At 37.2% G+C, this 23,495-nt stretch overlaps 1 protein-coding gene and 1 long non-coding RNA gene across 2 annotated transcripts in view; one reads left to right on the plus strand and one right to left on the minus strand.

The window, feature by feature from the left end:
• LOC105380556 (GAS2-like protein 3) overlaps window positions 1–22,968 on the minus strand; it is a 65,912-nt gene extending 42,944 nt beyond the window's left edge. The window contains exon 1 of the mRNA XM_048625501.1: window positions 22,762–22,968. The gene's annotated coding sequence lies outside the window, so the exon portion shown is untranslated. The remainder of the gene's footprint in view (window positions 1–22,761) is intronic.
• LOC125489504 lies at window positions 5,643–6,798 on the plus strand. Its single transcript, XR_007267051.1, has 2 exons — window positions 5,643–6,115; window positions 6,654–6,798. It is a non-coding gene; the product is annotated as an uncharacterized LOC125489504 (long non-coding RNA).
• Window positions 22,969–23,495: the final 527 nt, after the last annotated feature.

Below are 23,495 nucleotides of genomic sequence, written 5' to 3' on the forward strand. Positions count from 1 at the left end.
CTGCCCCCCCCTAGAAGATGAAATAAACGTAAATTTTCCTGCCAAGTCGGAATTAAAAACGTGTTATCTACTCTTACCTACCTACCTATTTTGTTTTGTATCTTAATCAAACTAATTAAGGTCAACTGGGGTTACGTTGTATTTTTAGATCACTAAAAGTTTTCGGAATAATGGGAGCAAAGGTATGAAAAATTTAATGTAAAAGTGACTTTAAGAAACTAACGACTATTGAACAACTATTTCTTAACAAATTTAAAGCATTGATTTCTTTGCTGGAATCTTATAAAAGTTTCTTATTTAGTGTCTTAAAAAAATCGTGATTTTGAACGCATTTTCCAGGTTTGAGGCAAATGTGTTTTTAGTATGTAACTATTCCATAGGTAAGCTTTCCGTGAAATAATTATAAACAAACAAAAAACCCGACTGCACGCTAAAAATATGAAAACAAGCCCCAATGTTAATGGAAAGTATCGCAGGCGGGGACCAGCAGAGGGTTCACCATTTAGCTGAATGTGACTTAGATAGGTGTACCTTGTGTGGCGGTCAAGTTGGTCCCCGCCTGCGATACTTTCCATTAACATTGGGGCTTGTTTTCATCTTTTTAGCGTGCAGTCGGGTTTTTTGTTTGTTTATAAATATTTTTTTTATTTGTAACTTTTTAGTTGTTTTTATTTTATGAAATTGTATGTTAGTAGTCACGTTTTAGTTTATTAACATTTTTTATTTCAATAATTTTGATTTTGTGATTTAAATACCTACAATATGCATATTTTTGTAATGTGCTAATCAAGCCCTTTCATTTGATACCCCACACGGCATAGTTGGAAAAATATTATTTTTTCGATCATCACTTTATGTCCTCTAGGGGGCGCTTTATACATTTTAATATAACGTCACATAGCCTATAACCATCGCGCAATCAATACGCTTCTAACGATACCTCATACATCAAAATCTATCAAGCCGTTTAGGCTACAGTAGGGAACAAAGAAACAGACATACATACATACATACAAACATACAATCGAAAAACATACCCTCCTCCTTCGGCAGTCGGGTAAAAAATAAGAGACTTTATCCAGTTAATTTTTTTGTGCAATAGTATGGCAGTTAATTTAGCCAAAAGAAACTATTGACGAATTCACAGATGATTTAGTAATTTTAGTAGAAATCAGGAAAATGCGTCTAATTTTCATGGATGCATTTACTCCATGATAAATCCTAATAACATTTTTATGAAAAAATAACTAGTTAAGTACTCCTGTAAAGTGAGTAAGAATGTAGATTTAATAGTGGTGAGTGACAGTTGTGAATAAAATAAAGTAACATCCATACATCCTCTCATTTATATTCTTTAGAAAATAGTAAGATTGGATCAAATACGGGTATTAAACTTAGATATCAATTAAAATATGTGCATGGCAAAACCCATACTCTTCAATAAGTTTAGTTTTCATAAATAGTAAAAATCCTTATCGAGCTGGTTTCAGTGATCGTAACTGATCACTGAGGTTAACACATGGCACGGTCAGCCTTGGATGGATGACCGATTTCAAATGGTTCTTTTCTGGACGCTTCCGTGCTTTGGATGGCACGTTAAGCCGTGGGTCCCGGTTGCTGCTTCGGCAGCAGTCAGACGCCTTCGGGCAGTTTGAAAAAATCTGACTATCGGGTTGTACACTTACACTTACCCGACAACTTTAGTGCATTGTACTCGATAAAAAACGGCGATACAAATTTACAGCGAAAAGCGGGTGACTACAGTCGTGAGCATAATTATGTATGTATTAAAAGGTTGACGATTTCTGTTTTGAGAAAAAATTAACATCATTAATTCATCAAATAAAGCTATATCATTGAAAATTTGTGTCTATATAAGTAGCCCACTGAATAAAATAAAATGATAAAGAAAACTTTAGATTCACATTTTCAATCATCACAGTACCAAACTTTAAAAAAAATGTGCAAATCACAAAATGACTGAATACTTGGATAATATTATGTTGACTACAACACCATCTGTCTACAGTTCATGCAAAGTATTTAGTTTAAGCCACCGTAGCTAGATGGCATTTTTCAATATTGATAAAGCCGTTTTCAAATAGGATCGAAAAGATTAATTTGGCCCGTAGACGCAATTGGTCTAGTTGACCTTAATAAAAGACAATTTTCATGATTTTTGTTTCAATATACCCGACCGACCATCATCTCAAGAGCTGCCCCCCCCTAACTGAAATCCTGGGTACGCCCTTGCCTGTGTCTGCGAGGAGCTGCATATGGAAGTGCATTTCCGCAGCGAGACCGGTCGATGCGGCGGCGGCGGGACTCACGCAGGGTTCCGCGGGCACCACGCTATCTTATATATTATCCATAACTCATACTTAATATTGTTTACTTTTACTGACCTTCGAGACCGTTTAACGTTTGAATATTTGAAAAGATACACGTAATTTTACAATGAATAATAACATATTATACCTAACAGAACCACTCATACCTGCTGAGTAGAGGTGCATACCGACTTCACATAGCTACACCATCTTTGAAGTAATTACATAGTAATAATTAAAATAAGATGAAAATTACGCTAAGGAACCAGATAGCAACAAGAGCAGGAAGGAACTCTAAAACTGCCGTGCTGAGCTTATATTAGAATCATTCCTACTTCTTAAGTGTCACTCAAATGTTTCTCTAATTAGATTCATTTTAATTATTCTCCGCTGGATGCCATTATTTTTAAAAAACCAAATTGTGTACCTGTCGATTTAGTTTATCTAATGATACGTCAAATGGAGAATTATAACAAGTCTGATTATCTGAATCATTGCTCCAATTTATTATGCAATTAAATAGTGTTACTCAATATATGAATTGAACATGACACGTGCTGTTTCATCAGTTCATCACTAATAGGACTTGGTGATAATGAAAGCCTATTTAATTGATTATCTATAAAACTATTGTATAACAATTGGATCTAGTACCTAATCACATGTCAAACAGATAAGAGGGAAAGATAATTAGCAGATAACTTTCAGAACAATATCTACAACTACATACTAAATGAGCTTTGATTGCATGAATTATTGGCATATTATTTAAATTAGAGTGGTTAAAATGTAATCCACGAAGGGAAGCTGAGCGAACCAATAAGCCCCAATATTGGCGTCAAGCAGGGCTGCATGTTATCCCCACTACTCTTCATCATGATTACCGAAGTAATTTTGGATATGATGGAGCAGAATGGCAAAGGAGGTTTGGATTGGTCCGATGGAACATCTCTAGAGTATCTCGCTTTTGCGGACGATCTTTGTCTTTTCTCCGAAAATAGCGCTGATATGCAAAGGAAACTCAATGACCTCGTCCATTTGGGTAACCGAGTGGGCATGCATGTCAACAGAGAAAAGACAAAGTCAATGCGAGTAATGACTGCGGACCGTACTCCATTTAAAATCAACGGCCAATCCATTGAAGATGTTGACACCTTCACCTACCTGGGAAGCAAAATCACACCAAATGGTGGAACTGACGAGGATATCGGCAACCGCATCAACAAAGCCCGCGGAGCTTTTGCCATGTTAAGCCCAGTGTGGAGGTCTTCCGCATTCCGTCTCCAAACCAAGATCCGCCTGTTCAACGCGTGCGTAAAGACCGTTCTCCTCTACGGTTGCGAAACTTGGAAGAAAACGGTTCAAACCACGAACAAGCTACAGGTTTTCGTAAACAGATGCTTACGCAGTATCCTAGGGATCCGTTGGTTTGACTTTGTCTCCAACGAGGAACTTTGGCGCAGAACACATCAAAAACCTGTAGCAGAAACCGTAAAAGAACGCAAATGGAGATGGATAGGACACGTTCTAAGGCGTACTGAAGACGTCCCAAAGGAAGCGCTGACATGGCACCCCGAGGGCGGTAAACGAAGACTCGGCAGACCGCGAGAGACATGGCAGCGCACTGTGAAAAAGGAAATGGGCCAGGCGGGGATGTCTTGGGCGGATGTCTCTGAGCTGGCCCAAGATCGTAAAGAATGGCGGCGCTTCACTTCGGCCCTTTGCTCCCCAGCGGAGATTGGGAATAAGTAAGTAAGTAAGTAAAATGTACTTGTACAATGTATAAACGCTCTCTATGAGCTTTCGCTACAATCACGAGAACCCTTATATGTAAGTTTAGCTATTACAAGAACAAATTAAGTACTTTGTCATTTTATTGCGACATGAAAGTCCCCCACAGTTCTGTTAACAACGACGACCGCAAACTTACGAAAGTCACTTGTCAAATTGCTCTGGTTTTTATTAATCGTGCAATTTAGAGCTTCAAAACTATCTCTCTCATCTCAATAACCTTTCTTGCTATCGGCTTAGTGTTTAAAATCCTTTGGCAGGAGGCTTTGAACTATTTTTCTGGAGACAATGGTGGTTTCGTCAGTGTGCGGGCGGCGCGTGGGCTCAGGCAGCGGCACTTGAAGAAGACATTACGCGCGCATGCGCTTTAGGTCTCGCTCCATTGACTAGTAATTGATGGTCTCAACGATTCGATAACAGTTTTGTAACACTCGCTTTACAAGATGTTTTATTGTTCCCAGTTATATCTACTTACATAAATTACTCATGTAATTATTGTTCTTTGGTTACTTTATGCTTACGAATGTGGTTTGAAAACCCGTCGCTAATAATGACAATCACACCTTTTTTTAACAATGTCGATTAATCGACATCTTTTGTATCAATAACACAATGCGGAGCGTGCTCGGCAACAACAAACAACACGTTGATAATGTGAGACAATAATAATAATTAACAATATAATGCTTCCACAAGCATTTACAATTTTGATACAGTAGTAATTGACCGGAATAAAGTACTCACATGAAAGCAAAACAATACTTTCAAGTGGGACAACATTGTGAAACACTCGACTTAGAAACAATTTATTTGATGGCATCGACATGACATTTATTGCAATCAATTTAAAGTTTACATTGCTTTATCAATGTAATATAAATCATATAGGGCCACTGCGGTCAAGTGGTCCCAAGTCAGACCAGATATTTGCTATCGATTGTAATCTCGTTAATCGGTTTGTTAGTAATTACTACTTTATCGATTTACGATTTCGATAATTGTGTTCGTGCATTGCAGATTGTGGATCTACTCGTGAGATATCGGCTGCTTTCTCCTTAGGTTATCTCGTAATTTTGATATAACAGTAACCTTTTTTGTAAACTTCTGACATAGAATAGTGTATTACACGCGTTTTATTACACACCTACTCTATTCCTTTATAGGGACTAAATTGCACTTGGTGCAGAAGTTAAAGGGCCGTATCTAACCTGGTTTGGTTACCTTGTTGCTGAGTGCGCAGTCAAATGAGTCACGCAGGTTTTTAGCTAATGGCGTCTAATGGGCAATAGCAATACGAGCAAATGTTTCAAATTATTGTTGTGAGAATGTTAAAATGGAACGCGCCCATGAAATGAGTGTAGTTATTGCACTAGTTAACTAACATTATCATTGTTGCATTGTACCGGCTGCGCTATAGTATAAATTAATTAACCGTCAGTGTTTATAAACTTTTAGTCGCTGCGTCTCGCTTCACCGATCGTTACGGATCAATTTCAATTGGCTCTTCATCTAAATTTAACTATTCACATCCTCCAGCAGCCTTACTCCCAGCGATGAGTGGCTGAATCGATTTCAACAAAATCGCTAATATCGTACTCCCACCGCACATTTTTGCGGCTCATTGTGTTATGACGTCACGCAAACCGTTCAGTGAAAATTATAGCGTTACTAAGCTAGAAATTCGCACCACGAGCTCATCATGAGCTCATCACACAGAGTAGATTATATGTCAAAGTTGCGACTCAACGCCTCTTTGAAAAAAGTTCCTATTCTTGCAACGCAAAGCCATTACAATGGCTAATTTTTCCTATTTTTGTAAGAAAAAGAGCCTGTAATTACACCTACAAAGTGATGTGAAAGTAGTTACTGAGGATACGTGAGGATTGCAAACCAGTCTCCCTGGATATTTTAAAGCATATTTAAAGGAGTTGACGGACAATTTGATTGAAGACTTTAGCTTCATGAAACTAGCTGATTTGAGCGTAACAAATAAGGTGAGTATCCACGAACATAATAGAGGTACATGTAAAAGTTTCTTCAACTAAAGGCGATGATCCATTCGCGAGCAAAACCTCCAATAACCTCTAAGTCCGCGGTCTAAAAAACCTCCAACGATGTTACAAAAAGCACGCCACGACTTTGCCAATGATGAAAGTAGACTGTTTGGTTCGCTAATGGATCACCAACGAGATTCGACAAGCCAACAATCTATACCGTCGCCTCGCCAATGGATGACCGCCTTAACTCTCATGTTCTTAAGGCATGAAGAAGAAGCCTTAAAGAAAATATCCTTCAAAACAAAGACAAACCTTCTTTTACCATTGTTGTAGTCCTATGGCAACCCAGAGGTGTCATAAAATCTGCCACCTATCTTTGTTTAAACCACCTATGTTTGGTCTCGCTCCAGCTAAGTCCAGTGGCTAACAATATATACCTACTAATAATAATAATAATAAGATAAACCTTCCTATACTATCATAATGTCTGTAACCTAAACCCCATGATACTAACCAGAATTTTTGGTATTTGTAGGTTTTTACTGCGTTGCAACTGGCTCCAGACTGGAATTTATAACCAAGACTAAATATTCAAGTGCCTATGTGAAGTACTTAACAACAAGTTGTATTAAGATCTTATGAAGTTAATACCTACATAAGAAACTAAATTGGCATATCATTCTGCTACTGAGTAAGTCACTTAAGCTGATTTCAATTTATTTGTAGCAAAAAATATATGAAATACTACCCTAGCACCAATGATTTCAAAAGGAAGGATACGCCCGTTAGAACGTTTTGTCAAAAGATAATGGCACCCGCGCGCTGGCCCTAAATTCATACAAATTATGACAGATTTATGAGGTTTTAGGGCCAACGCGAGGGTGTCATTTTCTAGAGCGGTTGGGCCTGTCCTTACGCTAGTAATATATAAGTCAATGCCTAGCACAAACACTTTAATTTTATGATGCACTGAAAGTATGAAAAATAATTTACTTGGCTTGCTTATCTAGATTCTATATCTATAAAATATTATTTGATTCATCTGTTTTCTAAGTACCTTAGGATTAAACTGTAGTGCTGCGGTGGGTATCTTTTGTAGTTAAAAAAATATACCTATGCTGGCTCAATCTCCACCTACTACAGAAACAAGACTATCTATTCTTGGACCAACAGAACGCCTATCTCAGCTATTGGAACACCCAGGCTTGCTGCTCCATTTTACTCGAGAGCTAGGCTGGCTGAGCTAAAATTAAGGAGATATGTACAAAGGTTCCACTCAAGAGAGCCACGTACAGGAGCTTCGCCACCTCTCAGAATAGAATAGAATAGAAAATCTACTAAATAAAGTTGTATCAATACCTTGATAGTACAGTCAGCAATAGATATTTATGCCACCACAGCAACAAAAATTTAATCCTCATGGGTGGAATAATAATATTTTATCAATACTTACTAACTTAAGTATTACTTACCTTAATATTAGTTATCCTTATTTTTCATGTTACATAAATATTACCTATCAATTGTCATAATATCTAAGGGCTTGCGTTGGGGTGGCATACATATCTCTTTGGCTGACTGTACAATATATTATTATTATATCCTAACCTATAGAATTACTATTAATCTATATTTCTATCTTATTTCAGATAATCAGAGAGCAGTTATTTAGCTAATAGAAGAGAAGCTTATGCTTGTTATTTCAGAACACTGATAATAATTGTGATGTGATTTAATATATGATACTTAATAAACACAAAATACAGCAAAAACCATGTTTCATTTCATTATTTACCTGTTGATGTTGCACTTGACTAAGAGGTCATTCATGATACTATTGCTTTATAAAGGCTTGATATGAAGTATTCCTTCTTAAGAGTCCGGCAATGATAACATTGCAACATGGAAGAAATTGTATAAGTAACATTGTAAGTTGTACTTTTAAAATATGGATACCTACCATATCCTTCTCATTCCTTAGCAGACTTGAGGCCCTGTATACTAACTTTTACCTGTTGCAATGTAATACCCTTGTAATCACCTACTGAGTAGAGTGGCAAGACAGTACTCTTGGCCGATATTAAACCATTCCGTGGATCACAATAACAGAGTGCTCAGCGGAGGACACTGTCTCGGGCCGCTCTACTTGGTGGTGTAATCAGGGTGTTAGCATTATCTGCTTTATGAAGATTAGGTAGATACATTTTTTATGTTTAAAGCAGGGTTTACTTACATGATAACATTGTGTTTTTAACATAAGCAGACACTTGGTCCATGCATAATGTTACAACTCTTATTACTAGTTATTACTGCTTTTTCTTAGAACTGCTTTAAACATAAAGAATAAAAAATAAAACAGCCGCATTCAACTTTTAATATGATTAATACATTACGAGTAATCGTTTACAGAGTTTACAATGCATGAGTCTAATAAGTACATACCTAAACTATGATCACTTACGACTTACGAACTTTTGGATTTCGATATGATTATGGAATTGTATTAAGTATGTGGTTGAAAGCACGATCTTAGAGTATGGGTTTGCACTTATTATTCAGAAATATTATCACGGTACGATATTGTCAGTATTTCACTGTAATTGTAGGTTATGTTGAGTATTTTTTCAATAAATTTCCGCCTTGAGTTAAAACTTTCACAAGATATTTCCTTGGCTATACGGTGACATGCAACGTCTTCTTCTTCTTTCTGTAAACAATGATTGATAGTTTAATATCTATAACTTTGTAACAAATTATCGTAATATTTTATCGGTCTATTTTATAAATCGAGTCGATCTGAGTCTGCAACTTAACCACTCCATCAGAATACTATACTTACATCATATTATTATGTATTTAGTGCACAAATATCTATTTAAATAAGGAAATTCCATTTGTAATTTTGTTTTATCATTGTTATTGTATGTTGTATGAATGAAGTGGAGGGAGTGTTTTCACAGGTTCACAGAGTATTTTGATTTTTAGTTTGAATGCGTTCAAAAGCCCCTAATTTCATATTTTAACGTTTACAACGTTAAGTTTTTGTGAATAATAAGTAAAAAATGGCATGAGTGATGACTTTAAACTAGTGTTTAATAAGTATTTTAATTAATATTTTACTAACATTGAAAAAATAAAAACATAATATGGACTGATGATTACCGGATTTCTTATTTCAAGCTTCGCTAGTACTTCGAACGCACACCAATTTTTTCCTTGTCAGAGCGAGAAAAAACACAAGATCCTATACAATTTTATAGAGCGACATCTCTTTCTTTCACCTCTATTGAAATACGATCGCAACATCGGCCTGATATCGGCTTACTTCGGCTACCGTTTCAAAAATAATCACTAGTCGTTTCTTGATATATTTTCTACGTTGTCCCTGGTCCGCGGCTCAGTCAAAACCGAGGTGGTGGTACCAACTGAATCGGCCTAAATTTTTCAACTGAGTTTTAATTGGCTTTTTTGGATAGCGACTATTAATCGCTGGGAGTAAGGCGGCAGGTCTCTTTGTCTTGTTTGTCTGTTTGTGCTCGTATTCGCACGCGGGAGTGACAGACGCGCGGTCGTCACTGTGACCCACATCTGCTAATACGCACTGGAGGGTTACTCTATACGAATGAACGGGAGCTGACGTACAATTGGCACGTTTAATACAACGAGATAGAGCCGTGGCTCGTGCAGTTGTGATCCGAAAATTAGTTTTTCATCATATAGTAGTGACCCCCTGGAACGAAGGACGACGACCTCTGAGCTACAGAAGAATACGATATTGCGAAACGTCTCATCTTCCAACGTGTTGGACATGTGCGACTTGCGATCTACTTCTATTAAGCCTATTAAATATTAAAGAGAATAACAAAGGGACAACTGCAGAAGATGACAATAATATTGAAGCTGATGGCCTTAATCCGAATGCTATAAAATGTCAGCATGCCATGGAAATAGATAAATTAGGCTGAGATTCTAAAACTGCGTAATCTCCATGGTCTCTCGTGTGGTCGGATCAAAGACATCGGTGTCGATAAATCCGAGTGTTATTGACACGAGGAGTTAGGATGCGGCCGACACTGTTATAATGATTTCCGCCATCAGCCGGCGCGTGCCCGAAATTATAATTAGTAAACAGAGATATTATCTGCCGCCGAAGAGCTTTGTTGGTAAGTTTATCGTAGTTAAAGAGCTTAACTGTTTCTTTATCTTTGGTTTAAGCATATGTGTGTTGGAAATTCCATGTCCAGCATTCTTAAAACTACCTTTATATTAAGATTCTCAGGAAAAAAGAATAAAAATAATGGACAAGATCTTCAAAGGGAATATGAAAGTTCAACAAATTAGTATTTTCCGAGCAACCACACAGACGATAAAACTGAGTGATATTATTCCAAGGAGTCACGACGACCGGGCTGGCTCGTGTTGAGACAACATTGTCCTTTTCACAAATAAGTACATTATAAAACATATAAGAACTTAAGTATATTTTAAAAATATTATATAACGAAACTCGCTAAATAGACGTGTCTAAAAAAACGTCACAGCGGTAGATTACAAAGAAGACCACCAGCTAAATAGGTAGTATAGTCGTTTGCAATAGAATCCAACCATGTAAACAAATAACCAATACTTGTGCCAATATCTACATCACCAACGACGCTAAAATCCCGCAATCAATTTTATACAAAAAGTGATTGCAACACATCTATATTAGTATATATTTTTACACTATTGACCGGCTTTATTATTAAAAAAACAGTGAGCATACAATTTATAGATTCCCCCCAATCTATGCATTTCCTAATTACTCCGTTTCCGTGAATAAAATAGACGATGCTTTTCTGCAAGACCTAGATAATTTTTATGTATCTACTGTCATATCCTGTACTCCAGAACAAATCCATAAACATGTTACTAAACACAAAAATAAACTTAAAATACTATCAATCAATATTCGCTCTATAAACTGCAACTATCATAGTTTCCTTACTCTGCTCACAAGATTAGACATAGACTGCGATATTCTAGTCTTAACAGAATGCTGGTTGAATTGCCTTTCTAATTCTAACGTACCTACGCTAGCAAACTATACCTCTATCTTATCAACTAAACATCAGAATCAAAGTGATGGCGTTATTGTTTATGTAAGATCCGAACTCGCCCTCAACTCAGAGGAACTTGATTTTAACGGATCAGCCTCTGGGCTTCTATTGAAAGTAGGTTCTGATATAGCTATACTATGCATCTACCGCTCTCCTTCTAATTACAACATTGATTTATTTTTAGAAACTCTAGACCATGTCATTCCTACACTATCTTCATTTAAATCCATAATTATAACGGGTGATATTAACATCGATATTACCCCAACCTCCCTGGACTCACGCTCTCATAACTATCTTAGCCACCTTTCATTCCATGGTCTCCTGCCAGCACACGATCTACCTACTAGAGATAATAGCTGTCTAGACCACCTGATGCTTAGAACACAATCTCCATCACTCACTTTTATTCTCGACTCACATACAACTGATCATCGCCCAGTACTCTTTATGCTAGACTTTAAACCCATACGAGATAAGTCTTTGGGAACAATCTCTATTATAAACTATGATGGCTTGGATAAAGACATGGAACAACTAGACTTTACTCATGTCTTCTCCTCCAAGGATCCTGAGTCTGCAACTAATAATTTAATAACCAGTCTCTCTACTATAATTAATAAAAATACAACAGTTAAAATTATCTCCAAAAAACATAAAATTCTTAAGCCCTGGATCTCTCCCGGACTCCTTCGATGCATGCGTAACCGCGATCATCTCCATAAACAGCAGAAAGCGGACAAGGATAATGAGATTTTAAGACTAACTTACATACGCTATAGAAACTTTTGCAATAAGCTTTTGAAAAAAATAAAAAGACAGTATGATACAAATGAATTAAAAAAGGCTGGTACTAATAGCAAATGCTTATGGGATACTATAAAAAGAATTTCAAACACTAAAAAAACTAAATTCATAGCTAACCAACTTCTTTCTCCTACTAACTCTCCTAAACAGTCATGCAACAGTGTAAACACCTTTTTTGTTAATATCGGAAAAACTTTGGCCGATAATATTAGATGCTCACCCCACCCTACGGGCTGCAGTAACCCCCCTCCTCAATTATCTAACACTCCTGGTTCTTTCGTCCTGCTGAACACAGACGAAAACGAAGTTCTTGGCGCCATCAACTCTTTAAGACCCCTTGCTGCTACTGGCTGGGATGGCATTTCCCCAACAATCATTAGAAAATACTCCTTGATTCTCGCCCCTATTCTTACACACATTTTTAATCTTTGCTTACAAAACGGTTTCTTCCCCTCTGCATTCAAAAAGGCCATAATCCATCCTATATTTAAAAGTGGAGATAGGTCATGCGCTACTAACTATCGTCCAATCGCTGTGCTCAGTACATTCTCGAAGCTTTTGGAACGCATCATTAATAATAGATTGATCAATTACCTAGAAACAAATAATATAATATCACCCCAACAGTTTGGATTTCGTAAAAATATCTCCACCGTTGATGCAGTTCTAAAGCTAACAAATAATATAGTAAAAAACATAAACAGCAATAAGAAAACTCTCGCGGTGTTCCTTGATTTAGCAAAGGCCTTTGACACCGTACCGATTCCTATTCTTCTAACCAAACTATACTTAATCGGTGTCAGAGGCACTCAGCATAACCTATTCGAATCGTACCTTACGGTGACGATCACAAATGGTTAAAATAGGCCACCACACTAGTGACGAATTGCAAATCTCCTACGGGGTACCGCAAGGTAGTATATTAGGGCCCACACTATTCCTCGTTTTTATTAATGATATGTGTAATATTCCACTTAAAAATGGCACTATTATTACATACGCCGATGATACAGTCCTCCTTTTTAATGATGTTAGTTGGGCTAATCTCCAAAAGACAGCTCAATCAGGTTTCAATGTTGTCGCAAACTGGCTTTCCACACACTTCCTTACCTTGAACACCTCTAAAACCAAATTTATACCCTTCTCTCCCACATCCGCCAATCAACCTAAATCACCTATTGTTATCCAAGCTCACTCCTGTCACGATCTTCTATTGTGCCAATGCCCCTCCATAGACCGTACTGACATAATTAAATACCTAGGAATCACTTTAGATAAATATCTTAACTTTAAAACCCACATTGATATGCTTACATCTAGACTTAGGAAATTAATGTATGTATTTAAATCTATCCGACACTCTGCCCCTCCAAATGTAATCAGGACTATGTATCTTGCTCTAGCTCAATCTATAATTACATATTGTATACCGTGTTGGGGTGGTGCTGCAAAAACACATCTAAAACCGCTGGAAGTTGCCCAACGCGGAGTACTGAAGGTGGCCACTAAACGTCCTATCCTCTACCCCACCACTAAGTTATACAAGAACTGCGACATTTTAACTGTCAGGCAGCTCTTTATTTACAACACGGTGATTTATCAACACATCCATACACCCCTCTTTGAAACCTCCAAACGTCGCAAAGACTTAATTTGTAATACTCCCCTGCCTAAGCTTAGTTTTACAAAAAGGCATCAGTTTTATCTTGGCCCAAAATTATATAATAAAATTAATAAAATCAATTTTGTGTTTGACAAACCTACATTTGAAGTTAAAAAGAAAGTGTCTACACTACTAAAAACCTTTACATATGATGAAACAGAGCTTTTTATTAAGTAATACGTACTTATTCAGTTTACGTACTCACACTCATTCTGACTCACATACAAACACACACACACACAAACACACACACACACATACACACACACACACACACACACACACACACACACACACACACACACACACACACACATACACAGCATGTTAGTTATTAGGTTTTTATTTTTATTTTGTGTCTTCTTTTATGTCCTTCCTTCTGAGGGAACATAAAAATATTGTTTGAAAAACATGACACCACCGATCACTGTTACGATCCTCATAAGAGGTGCGGGCCTACTTAATCATAAATACAGGCTACATGTGAGCCTAGTTATGATAGTAGTCGTCAAAACTTTTCTGTTATGTTAATTTTTACTAAGAATAAAGATTTTTGATTTTTTTTTTTTTTTTTTTTTTTAAATATGGCGGGCTGATATTGACAGCGTATTGTTTATGCCCATAGTGATGTCATAGTGTTTTAATTAGATTAAATATATAAGCCATAGACTATAAAATAAAACTGATTATATATAAAAAGTGTTTATTAAAACAAATTTAAATCTTCGTCTTCTTCATCATCACTATCAGAAGTGTCGCCGGTGACCGTAATTATAAATGGAACCACTGTGTCATCGCTTGCCGTGTCTAAAATGCCGTCGAGCTTTTTCATTTCTTCCTCATCCTTTTTTCGTTTTGGTTAATTATATTAAGCTCTTGAATATATTTTTTATTGTATTCAAATAATATTAAATTAAAATATTTTATTAAATTAAAAATAAAAGATAACTTCAGATTACGAACAACACTAACTTTTCAATGACTTATAGAGTTCGATGAGTAAAAAACTAAGATGACAGCTTGTCAAATACTTCGAAATTTTTACGTTGCAAATGTTTTAACAAATTTAACGTATAAATACAAGTTAAATCGTGTTGAAGATAATGTGAAAACAATGGTGCGTTCGTTGAAATCAGACTATGTTCATAATTGATCGTCAAATGTATGTGATTACGGAGTAATCGTGACAATTTGGTTTGTTTACATGATTGTTGGATTCTATTGAAAACAATTATATATAGTTACGCATAATGTGTCATCACAGTGTTGTTTCCGAAACGAATAACACAACATAACGTTTGGGTGCATGCTATCAGCACGGAAGTAGCTGTCCAGCATCAGAGCCGACAGCGACACGTGATGGGAAAGCCACGATGATCACCATTATGCGCGCATCATGCAAGGTCATGGAGATTATGGTGACTGGACCGTGAAAATAATTGTTCAAGCCTGCTATTGGCAGGGTTTTTGTCATCAACCAATTGACATTGATAAAGGCATAGTAATATTTCAAAAAAGTTACGGCGCTGTTGTTGTAATAAATCGTTAATATTATAAAATTGTGGTGATAACGAAAGAAAGACCTAATCAAAGACGAAGTACATTTGTATAAAAACAAAGAAGGAGGTTTTGAGCTTACTAACACTCAAGTTTAACAGAGACATTCAACTTAAAGAGACAATAGGACAAATCAGAAATTCACAGAATTGTGCAAAACAAATGAAACAATAATGTGCGAGCCCACAGAGCAGCGGGCTGACATTGGCACTGGCAGGAACGAGAGCACGCGGTCGCGACGGTGTCGGGCAAACGCAATGCGTTGATGATCCGTTCAGAAGCAGCAGTGGTACTCACAGCCGTGACGTATCATCCTCGTGAGGCATCAACAGTGGATACGGTAGAACTTGCGAGTGGGACGGATCGATGCATGGTGTAGTTGTAGTCCAACTCTTAACGAAGCACCAACATACAGGAACGAGTGATGAAAAATATCAATGTTTAGGCTCTAAAGGTGTAATAAATAACTATAAATACAGACGTAGTTATAGAGACGTTGCCTATAAGTTGCTGATTATTGCTCAGGTGTATCTACTCATTATGATTTGTTAACTGGGTATTACCCACCAACTAATTTACGATGTCACAATTTGTCATTGTCGAAAAACAGGTGCGTAGTAAAAAACTTGCGTGTAAAAACTAGTCATTCATATCAGTAATAGGTACCTGTAGGCAGTGTTGCCATCATTGCTATCAGCAGAATATCTGACATTACCTTATATTATTTGTATAAGATAGGTAGGTACATTACACGTGTCGTGCCCGATCTTGTATGAAAACAGTTGTGCTGAATACTGCTTGTAGGAACCGCATGAGGCTTGGGAGCATCTTACCGGTTCGCAACCCGCCAATTTCTCAGTATACCAAAAGTACAATAGCGGATGTAGTTGGCAGAGGAACCTAGCAAGTCTGGCAACTCCACGGCACGTGGTGCCCAGTGCTGCGCAGGAGCCGTGCGGGCGGCGTGGGCGGCTGTATCTGCGTGTTATTGTGAATTCATCATGACTGTGTGTTGTGCGAGACAAGATCAAGTTGATAGCGATCTGTGAGATATGAAAGACGGTTCCATAGAATATTTAGATATTAGTAGCAGCCTAACAAACCTAATTGGTTGTAAATGAATGTTAATGGTTAGGACCAAAATCTGTTGAGTAATAATTACCAATTTTTAACCGACTTCGAAAAAAGGACGGCGTTCTCATTCTCAAATCGTCTGTATATGTATGTTTACAGATATCTTCGTAAGTTATGGGCCGATTTTGATAATATTTTTTATAAGGTTTTTAATTCCTATATGTCTAGTGCAGAAATACTAACTCATTCATATAAACATTTATTCTGTATGTTTCGCGTTATAGATTATGGTTTTCAATCCCCCCGCAATAATTTCGAGACTTGCCGACATCAATCTTTATCTCCGAATGATGGAAATCTGCTGACGCGCGCGACACTCGGCACAATACTCGGCATGACTCGCGGCATCGGTTCCGCCTTGGATAACGACTTCATTATGTTTACCCACACCTGTCACTCGCGCTGCTTCCCTGGTACTTCTGGAGGCTTTGTTGGAAGAAATACCTTTTATATTTTTTGAAATGTCAAGTAGCCTGTCCGTGAAAGACTCTAGGGATTCTTTTGGATGTTTTCTTTGTATGATATGCAGAGAATTGAACATTAATGTATCTTTATTTATTCGAATGCAACCTTGTGAGGTCAGACCAAGCTCATCTACAATCACTGACGAAGTTATTTGTTTTCAATGCACTAGCAGTGCCACTATCTGCACCGGCGTGACCCAAACCACTAACATCTCAGAGCTTATCTGTGCCTGCGTCACGCTCACACCGCAATGCACAATTTCTCCTCATCTGTATCTGGATTGTGTCGTGCTGTGATTATTGGGTAAATTATCTGGATGATTCGCAAATGGCTGTCACATCCGATAAAAATCAAATGATTTCTCAATATTTTATTTTCGTTGGCACCACAAACACATGCATTGTGTAGTCGTGGTCTTAGTAGGCTGCTACTTATATGAAAAGATAGAAAAAAAAACGATGTTTCGAAATATGTTCAGTAAAATGTATTGAACATTAGATAAGGAGAAAATATACCTACTTACTTACTATGCCTATGAAATGTCAAGCGTTATCAGCACTAACAAAAGAAAGTTATTTTAGTCAACTTTTATCTGCATTTCGATAACAAAGTAATGTTTCATACTACCAAGAAAAAGAGCTTAGACATCAAATCTATAAATTGATTTAAATATTACTCGAAGTTTCAAACTCTAAATTATGCAGTCAAATGATATAAATTTATGATGCCCTGCGGGCATTGTAGAAGCTATGAAGTGATTTAAAGAGTACTTAATAGAGGCGTAATTATAGCAATCACTAATAATATATTATATCAAAGTTAGTAGGCAAGTATTTACATAATAAGTGACTTATTGCGCTGCATTTAGGTACTCCCAGAAAGCTGCAGGATGTATGACGATCTTGGATTTCATTTGATATACCTATATAAATATTTTTGATTCATAAGGAAGTAGGTATACAATCACACGTTTAATTGAAAACAATTCCTAGTGACTGGTGAATGACTGGCCAAAACTATGCATCTCAAAATTACCATTTGGAACACTTTCTCATATTCATGAGCGGCAGAGACTAGCGGACTCCGAGCCACACCACTAGGGCATGCAATACCGCAATACCGGTATTGCGTAATACCGGGATCCCGGACAAAATCCTCGATTTTTCAATACCGGTATTGAAAGTTAATACCGGTATTGAAGTAATACCGGAATCGGACATTTTTTAGGCTATAAATCAAGCGATTAAGATATAGTTAGCCTTGTGCCGTGTTGTGCTCCAATATACTATGAAAGTGCACTTGTTTTTAACCGTTACATGCGGTTTTTGGCCTTTGAAAACCTACTTGTTGTCCATGCGTATTAAAATTTTACCTCTAATACTCAATTCTCGTAAAAAATATTACATAATACAGAATTTGATTGCTTTTTCTTGTTGTATTTTGCCCTGTACGACCTTTAAACAAAATATATGCCATTTATAACAAGGAAGTCTAATACCGGTATTAATACCGGGATCCCGGTATTGAGTTCTAATACCGGAACTCAATACCGGTATTGAAAATATTACCGGTATTGCATGCCCTACACACCACGCGTATGTAATACTCACTGTAATTATCCTACTTATTTACTTGTTATGTAATTAAATCAACACTACATAGCAACCTTCCGTCAAAGGCTAGATGATTTACACAGTATTTGTCAACAATCCTTCTTTCTTTCGCATCAACTATGAGTTTCAGAATCGCACATAATTGCTTGTTATCATATCAGATCTGCCCCCAGACCATATGACCACCATGGAAAAGGAACGGACTCACCACCTCACCAGTGGTGTCTTCGCAAGTCTACCATCCAACTGGTGGGTGCATGAAAGGAGCTTCCCTCGTGTCACCTGTCTATAACTGAGCTATAAAACGATATTTAATATATTTTATATTATAGCTCAGTAGCTCAGTAAGTCTCACTCGCATACCTATCAAAATATTCTACGTAGTTAACAAACATACCACTACTTAGTACGGTGTGAAAAAATATTGCTAAGTAACTGCGATCTTATCGTACCTAGTTAGTTTAGTAAGTTTCCAACCTTCACATCACATTCCGAGCAAGCCCGACAAGCCGCTTTAACTGTCGCCAGGTTTTTATAATATTTGACTTGTTTATGAAGCAACTTGCGTTTACTTTCCGGTAAGTTATTAATAAAACTAACTTTGAACTATTTGTAAATGTAAACACTTTATTTAGCAATGTCCAACAACTTGCAATGACTGTCTAATATGTTTAATTGACACGGTCAATGGACAACATTTCATTTTCTTGACCCTATATTTTTATTAGCTTTTCGGAAAGTTTATAAAAAATTAGAGGACCCGTATTTTTTTATTTTGTATATACATTAATTTTAGCATGTTATTTTTAACTTTAAAGTTAATTATTTTAAAACCGGAAATGACATTACATATTAGGCTCCATTTTTATTTTTGACTTTTGCCTTTGTCTCGAAAAAAACATAAATAACACTGACAAGTGACATTTAAACTTTGTTTACATGCCAACCAACAAATGGGTCATTTTCAAATGACATTGATATTTACGATGATACACATCACATCACATCACGACCCATTACGTCCCCACTGCTGGGGCACGGGTCTCCTTCCAATGAAGGAAGGGTTTTAGGCCTAGTCCACCACGCTGGCCAAGTGCGGGTTGGTGGACCCCAACACAAGCAAGCTTGTGCTGAGAGAGTTGTCGGGTAAGTGGGCAACCCGACTGTCAGATGTTTTCAAGCCGCCCGAAGGCCTCTGACTAGGCTTAACGACTGCTGCCGAAGCAGCAACCGGGACCCACGGCTTAACATGCCGTCCGAAGCACGGAAGCGTCCAGAAAAGCACCACTTGAAATTGGTCACCCATCCAATGGCTGACCGTGTCAGTTGTTGCTTAACCTCAGCGATCAGTTACGATCACTGAGGCCCGATCGACTACGGACGCTTCGCTTCGCTTACGATGATACAAAGTACTTATAATGTAAAAAAAAAGCAGAAACATTTTTCAGAAGCATTTTTTCAGCTGTGTAGGCGGTGGCATGCACTGGGACATATTATATAGAGGTCATCTCTTAATACGTACTAACCATTTTATATGATAAATTTAAAAAATTGACAGAAAGTGTCAGAACAGAATTTATGAAAATGACCCACATAAACAACAACGTCACGATAAAACGTCAACGTCAATCAAAAATTATAGTGACAGTTACTTTGTTTTTAAATCAAAGGCTTTGATCATCAAAATGCATCGCACCTGATGCATGACGTCATCAGCACTTTTTTACTATTTTATGATTTTCTCGAAAATGATACATCCAAAAAATACAAACCATTTTTTTTGTGGCCTTTAGAGCTAAATCTCGAAATGGTTTTCGATTTATAGCAGCTTTAGTTTTTTGAAATGTTGTCCATTTGTTTTTTTATGCATGATGTCTTCTACTTGCGTTATGTTTCCATTGATAAGAAGGACCATGCTCGTTGCGAACTAGAATCGCCTACAAAAACCTACAGAACTATCCCGATTCCGGAGACTAATAGTTACGCACATTAGTTGAAAATACCTTAGCTTAGTTAATTAGCAAAATCTAATTAATTTCTTAATTGGATAAATGCCACAAAAATAGCAATTATTAGAACCACTTACTTAAGATACGTGTCTACTTACCTATCTACCTAGACCCAAGTTAGAGGAGCTAAACATATTTATTTGTACATAGATACGGATACATATAAGCGGTTTTGCTTGTAATTCTGGGCATGTGCCTCTTCTGAGGAACGTTTAGTCCTCGACCTTCCTCATCACTACCCTGGTCATATTATTGGCGTTTGGATATGGATATGGCCGCCACTTACTATACATATACTTCACTGTAGGTACATAAGTTCTCTCACGAATTAGATAGGTAACTCATTTCTAATGTGATCCATCCGAGAAACCCCAAAGCTTTGTCCATAGAAAGCTGGTGGACCAGTCTTACCAGCAGTGCCTAATAGAGAGAAGTAAAGTCTGCAGTGTAATAGAACCAAAACATTGAGAATGAAGAGGACTCCTAACTAATATTATAAATTTATCAAACATACAATCCACCCTCGCTTCGTCAAAAATAAAATACAAAACAAATAAAACACAACTTACTTAGTTAAATAAACCACCCCAGGACGCACCCGGCCCAAAAGTCCCCATAATGCTAGCTGCGTTGCCGCGCTGCACGGCGAGGGAATGTTTGATAAATTTGTATTTTAATTAATAAATAAAGTTATATTATAAATGCGATAGTAACTGTGTCTGTCTGTCTGTCTGTCTGTTACTCTTTCACGCCAAAACTACTGAACGGATTTGAATGAAATTTGGTATACATTTGGTCTAGACCCTGAGAAAGAACATAGGCTACTTTTTATCCCGAAATTCCCACGGGAAAACTTTTTAAGGCGAAGCGAAGCTCGCGGGAACAGCTATTCTACATAAATATATATATGTCGCAGGCAACTGGTTTAATCTCCTGTTTGATTGAACCACTAGCCCGTTCATTGGATGGCGCTATTCAGTTGTATGACTAAAGGACAACTCGTCAAGTCGTTGATTGTAACGTTCGACGTCTTGACTGAACGTCATTCAGCGAAGTCGTTGAATGGGATATAGTATAGCAACTTTGTAATGTCTGGTTAGAACATCACCAGACAAGAGTCAACAAAAAGACTATGTTACAAAGCTCTTATCTCACAAATTAACTAAACAATAACAATAAACGTACCTTCATATTGTTGTTCATAATTATCCAGTTTCGCCACTTTTTTTCTTTGAAACTATCCGCCCGCGGCGTAATAATAGGTAAATCCATGTTGGCACACTATTTTAACACAAATAACGCACTTTAAAGCTAATTTATTTGCAAAAAATTAACAATATAGGTGCTTTTTGTGTCAGCTGTTAGCTGTTAGACGCCATATTTGTTTTATTCACCACCTGACTGATTTTAAGTCAGCTAACTAGTTGGACGTTTTGTGACGCTTGTACAATCAACGTTCGGCCTAGTCATACAACTGAACAGCGCCATCCAATGAACGGGCTAGTGGTTCAATTAAACAGGAGATTAAACCAGTTGCCTGCGACATATATATCTACGTAGGTACCTAACTACTTCAGTATACTTAATAAAAAGGCATCAAGAAAATGCATCTTTACATAAATACCATTTTTGACAAAAAATCAGGAAACTAAAAAAATATATACGTTTATAGACATTCGGGGAAATGAATCGGTAGGACCCCGAGCGCGGCGCGGGCGCAGGCTGGTTGAAATGGAGCGCTCTTTATTTCAGTCACGCGCTGGGGTCGGAAGCGGGACCGTATTGTGTACTATTACTGATACAATGGACCCACCAAGTGTAGCTTTACAAAAGTCCCGCAGGTTTCCACTTACTGCCTAATACCAACATAATTACTGGTAAGTAAACAAAAGAGGATAATATAGGTATGAATAGAATAGAATAGGTAGGTGCTTTTAATTTTAAACACTAGACACATGTAAGTACCTATAGCGTTAGGGTTAACGGCATATTTTGCAGACTCCAATAGGAATTAATGAATGAGAAATATGAAAATCGATGCACAGGAAATCAAAGGAGTCGTAGGTTTTCGACAATTTATCGATATCGCTCCTCAAGATATCATAAGACATTGAAGCCTATTTTTTAGGTATTTTAGGTGACTTTAGATGATAATCCGTAAATCTCTTTACTCATAAGCTCATAACTCATAAAGAGTGATCAGAAGGAGAATATATTGACAAACACTTTCAAAACAACAAATGTTTGTTGTTATTTTCAATTCCTACCCGCAATAATAAACAAACAAACTTCTTACCTGTAAAATATTGTTAAACTCCTAAACAGGGAAACTTTGTCACACAGTCCACCACTCACTTCTTTTCACACAATTAAGCTTTAATAAATTTGATTTGTATCGTTATTTACAAAGTTCGTTCGTAAGTTTTGCGATCGCGATTGAAATGTGCAGAGAAATAGCGTTAACGAACGTGCGTCCCGCGCGAGCGCCGCGTGCGATATGGCGATTGCGCGAACGAGGAACGAGCAGTGTTACCAGACTGACAGACTTAACATACCAGACATCGTACCACGTCAGCAATACTCAGCAATAGCATGCGGGAGGGCGGGCAGTTGAAGAAGTTCAAAGATTGTCCTGGAGCTTACAGACTGTCTATTTCTATACTTAACTAAAATCATGAAAGCATAAATTCTCGCTTAAAAATCTGTATCTGCGTACGGGCTAGATGGAGTACGAATTACCTATTAGGACTCGCTGTAAAAAAGGTTGTATATAAGGTCAACCGGGGCCATTGCGCCACAATACTTTGACTTTCATATTCATTTGAACATAACAAACAGACTATACGCCCTATTAAGCTATAACTTGTGATACATATTAGGAAATTTTATCTAGTTTCATATTTTGATGCAATTTTATAGAATTTTAAATATCTTCTACGTGTAAACGACGTTTCTACAAAAAATGGGATTTTTAGGCGCAATAACCCCTAGTGGGGCTAATGCCTCTTTCACTAGTTTTGTGTACTTGGA

This window comes from Plutella xylostella, chromosome 14 (genome assembly GCF_932276165.1).
Source record: "Plutella xylostella chromosome 14, ilPluXylo3.1, whole genome shotgun sequence".
NCBI lineage: Eukaryota > Metazoa > Arthropoda > Insecta > Lepidoptera > Plutellidae > Plutella > Plutella xylostella.